The sequence below is a fragment of the Centruroides sculpturatus genome, unplaced genomic scaffold, assembly GCF_000671375.1.
Source record: "Centruroides sculpturatus isolate CEXI.00-Female unplaced genomic scaffold, Cexi_2.0 scaffold173, whole genome shotgun sequence".
Classification (NCBI taxonomy): domain Eukaryota; kingdom Metazoa; phylum Arthropoda; class Arachnida; order Scorpiones; family Buthidae; genus Centruroides; species Centruroides sculpturatus.
In genome coordinates this window covers 733,918-747,135 of record NW_019384380.1, presented here as the reverse complement: position 1 = coordinate 747,135, position 13,218 = coordinate 733,918, and the positions used below count along the sequence as shown (strand labels likewise).

Sequence of the window (13,218 nt, the reverse complement as noted above, 5' to 3'; positions counted from 1 at the left end):
GAGCCTCGGGAATTTTTGTGGGTAAATCGGATATATCGAGCTGTATCTCCTACCACCCTGCCGAATCCGCCATGGCCTAGATAAAAAGGCCTTTTTAGTTAAGTTCTCAACTCTCAACTAACAAAATAATTCTATTTTCTTCGAAACAGTTGCGTTGAGTACCCTACCGTCTACATAACAGCTTTTTTACGTAATGAATAAAATTCGATAACCCGTTTTGCGTATTAAGCTTATCACTTTACTTATTTAGCATACTGATTTAAAAAATCATGCCGGTAATACAACAGCATTCTTACCACGAAGGGTTATTGAAAGTTTAATATAATACAACGTACTTTAATTTAAAAAAAAACCCACGTAGTTATCACGTGATACGCATCTAGCAACCGACCACCTTTGCAGCATAAAATAAGTTTAGTGTAAAGTTACTTGCAGTGTACGCAAATATCTCTACAATAATTCTGCAAAGAATTTAACTTACAAGAAACTCTTAGTGAGCAGGGTATTGAAAATAAAAATATTTTCTGCAATAGAATATTTAACACGAAAACAAGCTTAATTCTCAAATAAAATAGCATTTAAATTTAACCAGGTGCATCACCTATAATACAAGATTCCACAATAAATTTTCGAAACACAGGATAACAAAGAAATTCTTCTATAATTCCTGGGCGTCGATTTAGAACCACTCTTATACACAGGAAACAAAACAGCACTTCTCCAATCCCTCCGAACTATCTAGTACTGAAAATCCCTTTATCTAGTACTGAAATTCGGAAGGACCCTTGGTACTCTCGTACCGAAGTGGCACCGAGAGTACCAAGAGTAGAAGAATAAAACTCCTCACAAATAGGGGAGAAAGAAACAATAAGGTGCAGAAAAAAATGAAAGAGGTACGCTTAAATTATTAAAATTCCAACAAAATCCAAGTACACAAAGCTGGAATGTAATTTATAACAGTAAATAAAAGAAATGAGCATAAAAAATGTAAACTACAAATTTTAGAAAACATATTAATCAAGAAATATTATTTACTTATAAAAAATACCTTTATTAAGCAAAAATAAAAATGTCAATAATATAAGAAAAAAACATTAGGCAAATAAATCTCAGATAATAATATATATTTAGACAATTAAACAAGACGATTGTAGACATCACAGCACAAACAAGCATCCAATTTATACCATTAAGATATAAAAATACATTTCCATTATGCAAAATTAATGTAGTAATTGTAGCAATTAATGTAATATGCTTTCTATTCAAATATAATAAATACTTGTACGATGTACTTCTAATTTATTTCCTACGTAAATCAAGAAAAGCAAACTATTTCCAATTAAAGACATTAATTAAAATCATATATTAACATATTGATCTCATATAAACCGAAATTCTTATTTTTTTTAATTACTACTAGTTGCATAGTTGTTGCAATTAGCTATCAAACTCTATACATAATGAAACTCCTAAAAGATGAAGATCCCTTTATTTTAATAGTTATGTCAACATAACAAACATCTTTTAGTAGAAGATACACTTAATGCATTAATAGTTATATAAAACGTAAGTAAAGAGTGAGCTACTTTCAGTTATAACATACAAGACGTACTAACTTTGGTGTAACAAGCATTTTCAGAAGAGAACGTTTATCATTATATAAATTCTATTATTTCGTTATTTAAAAATATGTCAACCGTAATTTCGACTGTTAGACCCAGTNCTTATCTCTTTTTATCTGTTGTGTAATTATAATACAATATTATTAATAATGTTTTAAACAGATTTTAAATTTCATGAAGAGATTTGGTAAACAATCTTTATGTTTGACTGTTAGAGATTACTTCAAAGTGACCAAAAAGTTTCCCATTTTATAGATAAATCTCTCAGCGAGTGATTAGGTGTTGATTAAGTTTGTAATTATATTTCATTTCTATGACGATAACCTGTACACATTGCTTGACATTTATAACATTTGAAGACTGGACAAGATTTCTACTTATTCAATTTAGAGTAATCTCTGTCTAAAATAAAAGCCGTTATTCTGTGTGTTTCAATTATCGGGATTTTAAACTACTTTTCTTTGAATAAAAGTAAATATTATAAATTTCAATTGAACTCATGAAAAATTGTTTTTTGTTAGGCCTATATATTATTGCGTTTATGGCAACGATTTTCGAGTTTTTAATGCTTATACTTCAATTCGTATATTCGATCTACATTAGTCAAATAATAGTACAGTACTGTATTTATAAAAAAAAATAAATAAATAAATATTCTTCTCTTCTGAAAATGTTATTATGGAGTAAAAATCCTCGTTACAGCGATAGTTAATATCTCTTATATCTAAATACAGATACAAAAAGACATTATAAGATACATCATAAGATATTTTAAAAATACATTAAAAACATTAAAAGATATAAAAATACATTTCATTATGCTAAATCAATGTAGTAATTGTAGCAATTAATGTAATATGCTTTCTATTTCAAATATAATAAATACTCTTATGATGTACGTCTAATTTATTGCCTACGTAAATCAAGAAAAGCAAACTATTTCCAATTAAATACATCAATTAAAATTATATATTAACATATTGATCTCATATAAACCGAAATTCTTATCCTTTTTAATTACTACTGATTGCATAGTTGTTGCAATTAGCTATCAAACTCTATACATAATGAAACTCCTAAAAGATGAAGATCCCTTTATTTTAATAGTTATGTCAACATAACAAACATCTTTTAGTAGAAGATACACTTAATGCATTAATAGTTATATAAAACGTAAGTAAAGAGTGAGCTACTTTCAGTTATAACATACAAGACGTACTAACTTTGGTGTAACAAGCATTTTCAGAAGAGAACGTTTATCATTATATAAATTCTATTATTTCGTTATTTAAAAATATGTCAACCGTAATTTCGCCTGTTAGACCCAGTTTTGTTGATTTAAACACGGAATTGTGTTTGCAATGTTTTCTGCCTTCATTTACGTCAATATCCATGATTTACGGATGGCATTTTTTTAATCCTTGCTTCTGTACCGTCAAGAATAACGCTTACTTTATTAAAGTTCTGAATAAATTGTACGTTTCTTTCATTGAATGTGTTTATTGGATACATTTCATCCTCACCTTTTTTATGACAATCCCTTATTTATCGAATAAAACACCTTGCAATTCTTGGTTTTTGTTTATCGAGAATGATGTCTTTGTCAAACTGTCTGTTGCGATTTTCGCATTCTCAGCAGCTCTATTGTTTACTATTGTGAAAAGAGTTAAATTAAATTCAAAAGTAAAGTTAAAACTCTCAAATTCTTTCGAAAATAAATTTTTTTCTCTGATAAATTACGCTGAAATCATTAGTTCGATTCTGATTGTAGTTTTTACATTGTGGTTTCAAGTTATAAATGTTTTTTACTTTTACCGTGCAATAGAACAAGGAAAGATTTACAAATACGAAGCTCTTTTCTGCACTGTTGAAATCGGGATCTGGTCGATAATTCTGATTGGTGGAATGGTGATTATTGTTATTTTTTTCGTAACAATTGCAATTACTTTAATGGAATCTTTCAAGGAAGTATCAGAAGATTTGTATCAATTGAAAAAGTATAATCCGAGTTTGCAATCGGAGTTGGAAGCAATTATGGCTCGACACCACGAACTTTGGGTTTTTACTAATCAACTCAACAGTCCATTTAATTATGTTATAACGATTGTATATGGATGTTTACTAATGGAAACCAGTCTACTTTTCTTTATTTTCGTCTTTTCAAACATGAAGTTTATTTTGAAAGTCTACATTTGTATTATTTGTGTTATAGTAACTTTTTTGTGTATTTTATTGGGAGTATTTGCATCTGCTTTCACATCCAGAGTAATTTATTTTATTAGAATAAAGAGCCTTTATTTCGTTTTCAAATTAGATTAATTGTATTGTTTTTTTCAGATGCAAACGTCGTTTCAAGATATTAGAAGGTTCGCCGATTGTCAACTCGAATTAGAACAGAAATTAAAGGTTAAATACTTCAATTGTAGAGTACCGGACCAAATATCCAGCATGCTAGGGACCGAAGTGTTCTGATCGTATACGTTTTAGTTTTCTGTCTGAATATAAACTTAAAATATAAAATACACAATGGAATGTAGAAAGCAAACTTGTATTTCTACACACATTTTGTCAGCAGTGTGATACCGCAACTGGCTACTTTGCAATATTCTTATACTAAAGCTTCCGAAATTAAAATCTACCCAGTTTTTATGTATGCCAGATATTTGGTTTAGTATTATATTATTTTATTGATTTACTTATTTCTTTTTGTCTGTTGTGTAATTATAATACAATATTATTAATAATGTTTTAAACAGATTTTAAATTTCATGAAGAGATTTGGTAAACAATCTTTATGTTTGACTGTTAGAGATTACTTCAAAGTGACCAAAAAGTTTCCCATAAAAGTAAGATTTCAACTAAATTTCTTTTATCATTTGTTTAATTTTTATACTCGAAATTGCATGTGTTTTATTTCAGATGGCAAGTTCTCTTCATTCCGTATTTTCTGGTATTCTAAATCTAAACAAATCTTTAAGCCAGAGAAATTAATGTTTTTGTAAAGAATTAATGTTTTAAATAATAAAAAATAAAAATTAAATTTTAATTTAGTTTTCTTACTTTTTGAATTATTAATCATTGACTTATTTGAAACCGAATTTTTTTATTTTTATTTTATATTTCAAATCCTGTCGGTTTGTTGGTTTGTCGGATATACAAATCTTCATTATTAAACCAATCTGGACCAAAGTTTGTATGGGCATTACTTATACCCTGGAATCGACACTAAGCTATACACTGCTCCAAAATATTGATGTTGGCAATATTTTATTGTAATGTGCAATTTTTATTTTATCTATTGTGTGTTGATTTTTTTATACAAGTTTCTAAGAGCCAAATTATTCGCAAATAGTTTACTTTGTTTCTACTCAATGCGTCTTATAATTAATCTTTTTAGACTTCTGGAAACCGAATTCCCTGCTTCGATTTTCATACATTTGTACACATTTTTAGGAACATTACATCTGAAGTATTCCTGCTTAATTTACTCTGTTTAATGACCGCCAGATGAAAGGACGGTTAAGGCATATAGATGACCGTAATGACTCTATTGTTAAAAGTATGATAAACAGGGGCAGACACTACTAATTTGAGGTGGAGAGCATACATTGCAAATTGAATAAATTAAAAACATGATTTAAAAATTGCAACCCAACTTTTTTTATACTCTTTCCGCCTTGTGGGCATTAAGACAGTCTCTTATAGCAAACCCATTATGGGTTCGGCCAGGCCCACAACGAAGCGACTGGGTGGTGAGGGACAGGCCCGACATATCTGAAAGGACCACATCCCGAAAAATTCCTGGGTATTCCTTGACCCTTCCGGATTCGATTCTGGGTCCCCCAGAACGGTAGGCTGCCACAATAACTAATTGCTTGTTATCTTAAACATTACATCATTTTCAAAATCGTCAGTGTACTAATAATATGAATTTAAACTATTTGTTGATTATATAATGTAACAATAAAATTTTAAATGTGTCTTTATAAATGCCATATTTGAAATGATGGATTTTGCTGGTTAGGCCGTAGTTTTTTGAACAGTTGTATTTAAATTTCATTCACTAAATTCAGAATATTAAGCATCAATACAAACTTGTAATTATATTTAATTTGAGTAAAGTGATTCGTTTAAATGTTTAAAAAACGTCAGTAATGAGTTGCGTCACTTTCCCGGCTATTATGTAATTTCGTTTTTAATATATTTTTTATACTATTAATCATAATAAATAAAATCTTCTATGGCGCCATCTGTTATGAGATTTTGTTATAAAAAGGTTTATGTTATTAATTATTATAAAGTGGCAAAAAGAAGTAATTAACTTTGAAGGTAGAGATAAGTTCGACCTCAATAGAGATAAGACACGTGACACCACTATCTTCCACCACCCTCATCTTTAATGTCCAAAATTCATTATCGTCAATGCCCTTTATATAAGTTGCCATGGGAAATTTCGTTTATTAATATCTCATACGGTTATAATAATATAGAAGCGAAATTTGATATGATAACTTGTATGTAAGAAGCATTTATGCTATAAAATGTTTTTGATTATAGGTTGTGTGGGTGAGAAGTTAGAGACGTTACAGAAGATTAATCTTTTTGCCCATTTATAATAGTTATTAATTTAAAACTTTTATAACAAAATCTCATAATATAAGTTACAAGATAAAATCTGATAACTGCTGGAAAATTTAAGCAACTCTTTGCTGGATTTTTTATATGAATGTGGTATCAAATATGTTATGAAATACATATTTGATAACATGGATATTTAGCAGAGATTGACATTTTTATTGATAAACCACCGCAAATAAGTACAGTGATCTCTCAGTTATACGACTCTAAAGAGACCAATGATAAAAGTCGTATAAGTGAGAGAGTTGTACAAAAGAGAGATTGACCAACTTCAATGAATAATGTTAAAAACATAACTTTGTCATTACCATTTGTATTATCTAAACATATAGCCGGCAGTAATTCTCTTTCTAAAAATAAATATTATGTCCAGTATGATAATCCTCTCTGCTTTTTTATCTAACCTGTTTCCAGGCTAATTAGAAAAATTTTAGATGGATTGAAAAATATTCGATTTCCCGCAAAAACGAAAAAACTGCATCTACGTCTGTAAATCTTGCCCGTCGCTTTCTCGTAACACTTCCGTTGTTCACACTTCCCCGAGGGGGGAAGTGTAAACAACCTCACCCCCGCTGGTGGAATTTCGAAAATTCCCTTCTTAGTGTATATTCTCGTGATATATCCTATTAAAATGTAATCAAAAACGCAAAAAACCGAATCTGTGCCTGTAAATCTTGCACATCGCATTCTCTTAACACTTCCATTGTTAAAACTTCTATTGTTAAAACTTCCATTGTTGACACTTCCATCATTAACACTTCTATTATTAACACTGCCATCGTTACTTAATTAATTAACACTTTCATTGTCGAAGCCTTAATCCTGTCTCTCTCCCCCCGTGAGGGGAAATTTCGAAAAATTCCTTCTTAGTGTGCGTTCTCGTGACGTACCCTAACTATGTACTAAATTTCAACTTTCAACTCCTAACCGTTTGGGCTCTGCGCTGATTATTATTATTATCAACTCGTCTCGATTATATATATAGATATATATATAGATATAGATATTTATAGATAAATCTCTCAGCGAGTGATTAGGTGTTGATTAAGTTTGTAATTATATTTCATTTCTATGACGATAACCTGTACACATTGCTTGACATTTATAACATTTGAAGACTGGACAAGATTTCTACTTATTCAATTTAGAGTAATCTCTGTCTAAAATAAAAGCCGTTATTCTGTGTGTTTCAATTATCGGGATTTTAAACTACTTTTCTTTGAATAAAAGTAAATATTATAAATTTCAATTGAACTCATGAAAAATTGTTTTTTGTTAGGCCTATATATTATTGCGTTTATGGCAACGATTTTCGAGTTTTTAATGCTTATACTTCAATTCGTATATTCGATCTACATTAGTCAAATAATAGTACAGTACTGTATTTATAAAAAAAAATAAATAAATAAATATTCTTCTCTTCTGAAAATGTTATTATGGAGTAAAAATCCTCGTTACAGCGATAGTTAATATCTCTTATATCTAAATACAGATACAAAAAGACATTATAAGATACATCATAAGATATTTTAAAAATACATTAAAAACATTAAAAGATATAAAAATACATTTCATTATGCTAAATCAATGTAGTAATTGTAGCAATTAATGTAATATGCTTTCTATTTCAAATATAATAAATACTTTTATGATGTACGTCTAATTTATTGCCTACGTAAATCAAGAAAAGCAAACTATTTCCAATTAAATACATCAATTAAAATTATATATTAACATATTGATCTCATATAAACCGAAATTCTTATCCTTTTTAATTACTACTGATTGCATAGTTGTTGCAATTAGCTATCAAACTCTATACATAATGAAACTCCTAAAAGATGAAGATCCCTTTATTTTAATAGTTATGTCAACATAACAAACATCTTTTAGTAGAAGATACACTTAATGCATTAATAGTTATATAAAACGTAAGTAAAGAGTGAGCTACTTTCAGTTATAACATACAAGACGTACTAACTTTGGTGTAACAAGCATTTTCAGAAGAGAACGTTTATCATTATATAAATTCTATTATTTCGTTATTTAAAAATATGTCAACCGTAATTTCGACTGTTAGACCCAGTTTTGTTGATTTAAACACGGAATTGTGTTTGCAATGTTTTCTGCCTTCATTTACGTCAATATCCATGATTTACGGATGGCATTTTTTTAATCCTTGCTTATGTACCGTCAAGAATAACGCTTACTTTATTAAAGTTCTGAATAAATTGTATGTTTCTTTCATTGAATGTGTTTATTGGATACATTTCATCCTCACCTTTTTTATGACAATCCCTTATTTATCAAATAAAACACCTTGCAATTCTTGGTTCTTGTTTATCGAGAATGATGTCTTTGTCAAACTGTCTGTTGCAATTTTCGCATTCTCAGCAGCTCTATTGTTTACTATTGTGAAAAGAGTTAAATTAAATTCAAAAGTAAAGTTAAAAATCTCAAATTCTTTCGAAAATAAATTTTTTTCTCTGATAAAATACGCAGAAATCATTAGTTCGATTCTGATTGTAATTTTTACATTGTGCTCTCAAGTTATAAATGTTTTTTACTTTTACCGCGCAATAGAACAAGGAAAGATTTACAAATACGAAGCTCTTTTCTGCACTGTTGAAATCGGGATCTGGTCGATAATTCTCATTGGTGGAATGGTGAATATTGTAACTTTTTTCATAACAATTGCAATCACTTTAATGGAATCTTTCAAGGCAGTATCAGAAGATTTGTATCAATTGAAAAAGTATAATCCGAATTTGCAATCGGAGTTGGAAGCAATTATGGCTCGACACCACGAACTTTGGGTTTTTACTAATCAACTCAACAGTCCATTTAATTATGTTATAACGATTATATATGGATGTTTACTAATGGAAACCAGTCTACTTCTCTTTATTTTCGTCTTTGCAAACATGAAATTTATTTTGAAAGTCTACATTTGTATTATTTGTGTTATAGCAACTTTTTTGTGTATTTTATTGGGAGTATTTGCATCTGCTTTCACATCCAGAGTAATTTATTTTATTAGAATAAAGAGCCTTTATTTCGTTTTCAAATTAAATTAATTGTATTATTTTTTTCAGATGCAAACGTCGTTTCAAGATATTAGAAGGTTCGCCGATTGTCAACTCGAATTAGAACAGAAATTAAAGGTTAAATACTTCAATTGTAGAGTACCGGACCAAATATCCAGCATGCTAGGGACCGAAGTGTTCTGATCGTATACGTTTTAGTTTTCTGTCTGAATATAAACTTAAAATATAAAATACACAATGGAATGTAGAAAACAAACTTGTATTTATACACACATTTTGTCAGCAGTGTGATACCGCAACTGGCTACTTTGCAATATTCTTATACTAAAGCTTCCGAAATTAAAATCTACCCAGTTTTTATGGATGCCAGATATTTGGTTTAGTACTATATTATTTTATTGATTTACTTATCTCTTTTTATCTGTTGTGTAATTATAATACAATATTATTAATAATGTTTTAAACAGATTTTAAATTTCATGAAGAGATTTGGTAAACAATCTTTATGTTTGACTGTTAGAGATTACTTCAAAGTGACCAAAAAGTTTCCCATAAAAGTAAGATTTCAACTAAATTTCTTTTATCATTTGTTCAATTTTTATACTTATAATTGCGTGTGTATTATTTCAGATGGCAAGTTCTCTTCATTCTATCTTTTCTGGTCTTTTAAATCTGAACAATTCTTTAAACCATTGAAATTCATGTTTGAGAAAAACTGAATGTTTAAATAATGAATTGTGTAAATGTGCATTATTGTGAGAAGTCTGTCGGAATTGTTATCGTTTGATTTACAGAATAATTAATGCTTTATTCTTGTATTTTATTAATTTTAATTAAGTATTATAGTAACCGAAATTAACTAATATTTATGAATATATTTGTATCGCGCTTTGTATTCGAATAAAAATTTCAGAAACGAGTTGCTTATGTTTCCTGGCAACATTTAAAATTTTCCTTGCGTCATCTGTTATGATATTTTATTATTAAAACCTTTAAAATCAATGTTTAAGTATACATAATTTCAAGATTTGTATTATGATTATGTCTTGTATGAATTTTAGAGTGCACGTCTGGTGTCTAGGTGTACATTATATAATTTTAGCAATCATTTTGGTTTTATATTTTAAGGATGCATTTTTACTTTATATATATTTTTTAAATAATCTAAAGCCATTTTATTTGAAATTTAAAAGTTTATTTAAAGATAATAAATTATTACTTATAGGTGGTTGGTAGAAGTTTATTAATTAGTATGGCGGAGAAGATAGTAGCTCGAACTCACGATTGATTTTTTGGACGAACGTATCTGGTAAATTTGATATCTCATATACATCAAAAGATAAATAAAATTATTAGAGGATTTCAATATTTTACTGAACACCGATGGCATTCGTCCTCTAAAACCGCAGATAAATACAGTAGACCCCTATAACACGGGTTCATATAACACGGATTCGTATAACACGGCGAAAAAATTGCGATCTTGTTCGCTTAACACGCTAAAAGAGACTCGTATAACACGGTAAAACGTCATCGCCGACTCGTGTCGCGATAGGATTGGTCGAATCTAGACCGATAGCGAATATTGCACAAACTGTTGAGTTTAAACGAGCAGCGGGCCTACTAAAAACCATTTATTAATTAAAGGCCATAAAAATTATATTTATACTAATAATGTCTCCAAAGTTCAGCAAATTTTTCGCAGAAATATAATTTATCGGAAAACACGCGCCCGTTGCTCGATGCGCCGCTCCACCACGAAAACAAACTAAAGCAATGGCGTCGTCAAATAGTGCACACTCGGTAATTAATCCTACTATTTTTTGTTTATAGCATAGTTTATATGGATTACTCTCAAAAAATTATTCGTGTTTTGAAAATATTGAGTCAAATTAGTCTAGAATCGATTAATTTTATGGAAGAAAACATTTCAAACAACCATATTCCGTAAACTGCACATTTGCCGGGCTGTAATTAGTTCATGTATTTTAGGACTCGTACAACATGAATTTCATAAAACACGGAACGTAGGTACCGTGTTATAGAGGGGCCTACTGTAGTAAAAAGAAAAGATAGGCTATGTTTGTTTGTTTTATAAGAAACAAATATAGCCTATCTTAAACATTATTGTTAAAAATTATAATTTCTATCAGTTACAGTGCATTAAACATTACTTTAGTGTCTAATGAAATTCTCTTATAAAATACGAGAGTCATTTTTAAAATTTCTAAACAAAAATACGAGACTCTGATCACAAGAATGCACTTGTTGCTTGTCATATTAATTGCGGCCGTTGGCTGTAAATAATGGCATGTAATCATTATCTTTGCCAGTTTTCTATTAGTTATGAGACATGCACGGTTTAACTCTCGTCACTTGCGGCACTGGCGTTAGCATGATGTATACTTAATTATCTTCCGGTTTTTTAAACTCTTTTCGCTCTGTCAACTCGTATTAGGGGCACTAAGAGAGCCTCTTTTAGCAAGCCCATTATGGGTTCGACCAGGCCTACAATGGAGCGACTGAGTGGTGAGGGACGGAGGCCAGACATATCTAGACAAATCACCCCGGAAAAATTTCTGGGATTTTATCGACCCGTCCGGATTCTCACCCGGGTCCCCCAGAGCAAAAATCTTAAGGAGCAAGTATCTTGATAAACCTTAAGCATATTTGCTTGTTTTCCAATCTAGTATTGGCATTACGGAAAGTGTTGTAAATCATTCGAGCAGCTAGTGATACATAGAGAAATGGTTTAACATGTAACTTAATCTTGTGCATATCTCTTTGTCAGAGTCGAAGTTGTTCCGTTGAGTGGAGGAAGACAAATATGGTTTGATTACCATCAAAGCATTCTGCTGAGCAAATCGAATCTTACCCTTGCGATATTCAAAGTTACATTGTTTAATGTGAGTAATTATAAGAAAATATCTATTTACCGATGGAAGAGTGAGATACTGTTGAAGGTCAACACTGCAATAAGAAGCTAACATTCACACAAACTACTGATATGATACGCAACACGGCTCTTCCTTCTGCCGACAGATTCAATTATATAAGATAATCAATTAATGCTTAGATATGAGATTTTGAAACATTCTCGAGAGAATTCGGTATTCGGGTAAGTCCCAATAATGTACTGTTTACAGGAAGAATATTAAATCCCTCACAAATAACGTATGAACAAAATCAGGCCATCACACCTTTGAACGGGAGCTGGAATATGAAAGGAAATAGATTATATACAGGAGCAAGTATAGAAAAGTGGATGCTGCTGAGCTTCTAAACAGCTCGATTTTGTGATGAAAATGCTCTGCAGAATTTTGTGAAAATGCTTATAAACGGTAGAAAACGCATAGGAGTATATTTTGCACCATCCCTCGTTATTAAACGCTAAACCCGTCGCGATGGAAGGCCAGCAGATGTACTTAGACAAGCAAGGAATAAGTATCCAGATCTGCAATTAGCCATAATAACATCTGCAGATAAAATTCTATTCAGAGGTGAAACCGTTGCAGAAACAGAACCGGATCTTATGACGCAATGTATAAAGGATGTAAACGCAACGGAAAGAAAATTTAATTCTCAGATAATATGTAATTTATGTCAAAAAATTAATTTTAAAATGGGTGGAGTCAACAGTTTGTCGCAAGTATACAAATATATATATATATATATGTAAATTACATCATTTTTATGACCAAAGGCGGCGTAAAGCATGGGCAACATGGGCCACCGCCTATGCCTCGCGGTCCGAAGGGCCTCGCGCCTCGAAGGTTTATGCATTACTTGAAAGCCGAGAACGCGACGAAAAAATTTTACTCGTCATAAAACGATAAATAGTTTGTCAAATTTTTATTCATAAAAATGTAGTTTCAACTGCTTTTTATTTTATAAAATCCGTCTTCTTG

The 13,218-nt window shown here is 30.3% G+C and overlaps 3 long non-coding RNA genes across 3 annotated transcripts in view; 2 read left to right on the top strand and 1 right to left on the bottom strand.

Moving 5' to 3' along the window:
• LOC111617867 overlaps positions 1 to 13,218 on the bottom strand; it is a 44,048-nt gene that overhangs the window by 18,005 nt on the left and 12,825 nt on the right. The gene's annotated exons all lie outside the window — the stretch shown is intronic.
• On the top strand, positions 3,951 to 4,609 carry LOC111617866. Its single transcript, XR_002755499.1, has 3 exons — positions 3,951 to 4,031; positions 4,382 to 4,471; positions 4,545 to 4,609. It is a non-coding gene; the product is annotated as an uncharacterized LOC111617866 (long non-coding RNA).
• Positions 9,354 to 10,158, top strand: LOC111617865. The gene is made up of 3 exons (XR_002755498.1): positions 9,354 to 9,427; positions 9,778 to 9,867; positions 9,941 to 10,158. It is a non-coding gene; the product is annotated as an uncharacterized LOC111617865 (long non-coding RNA).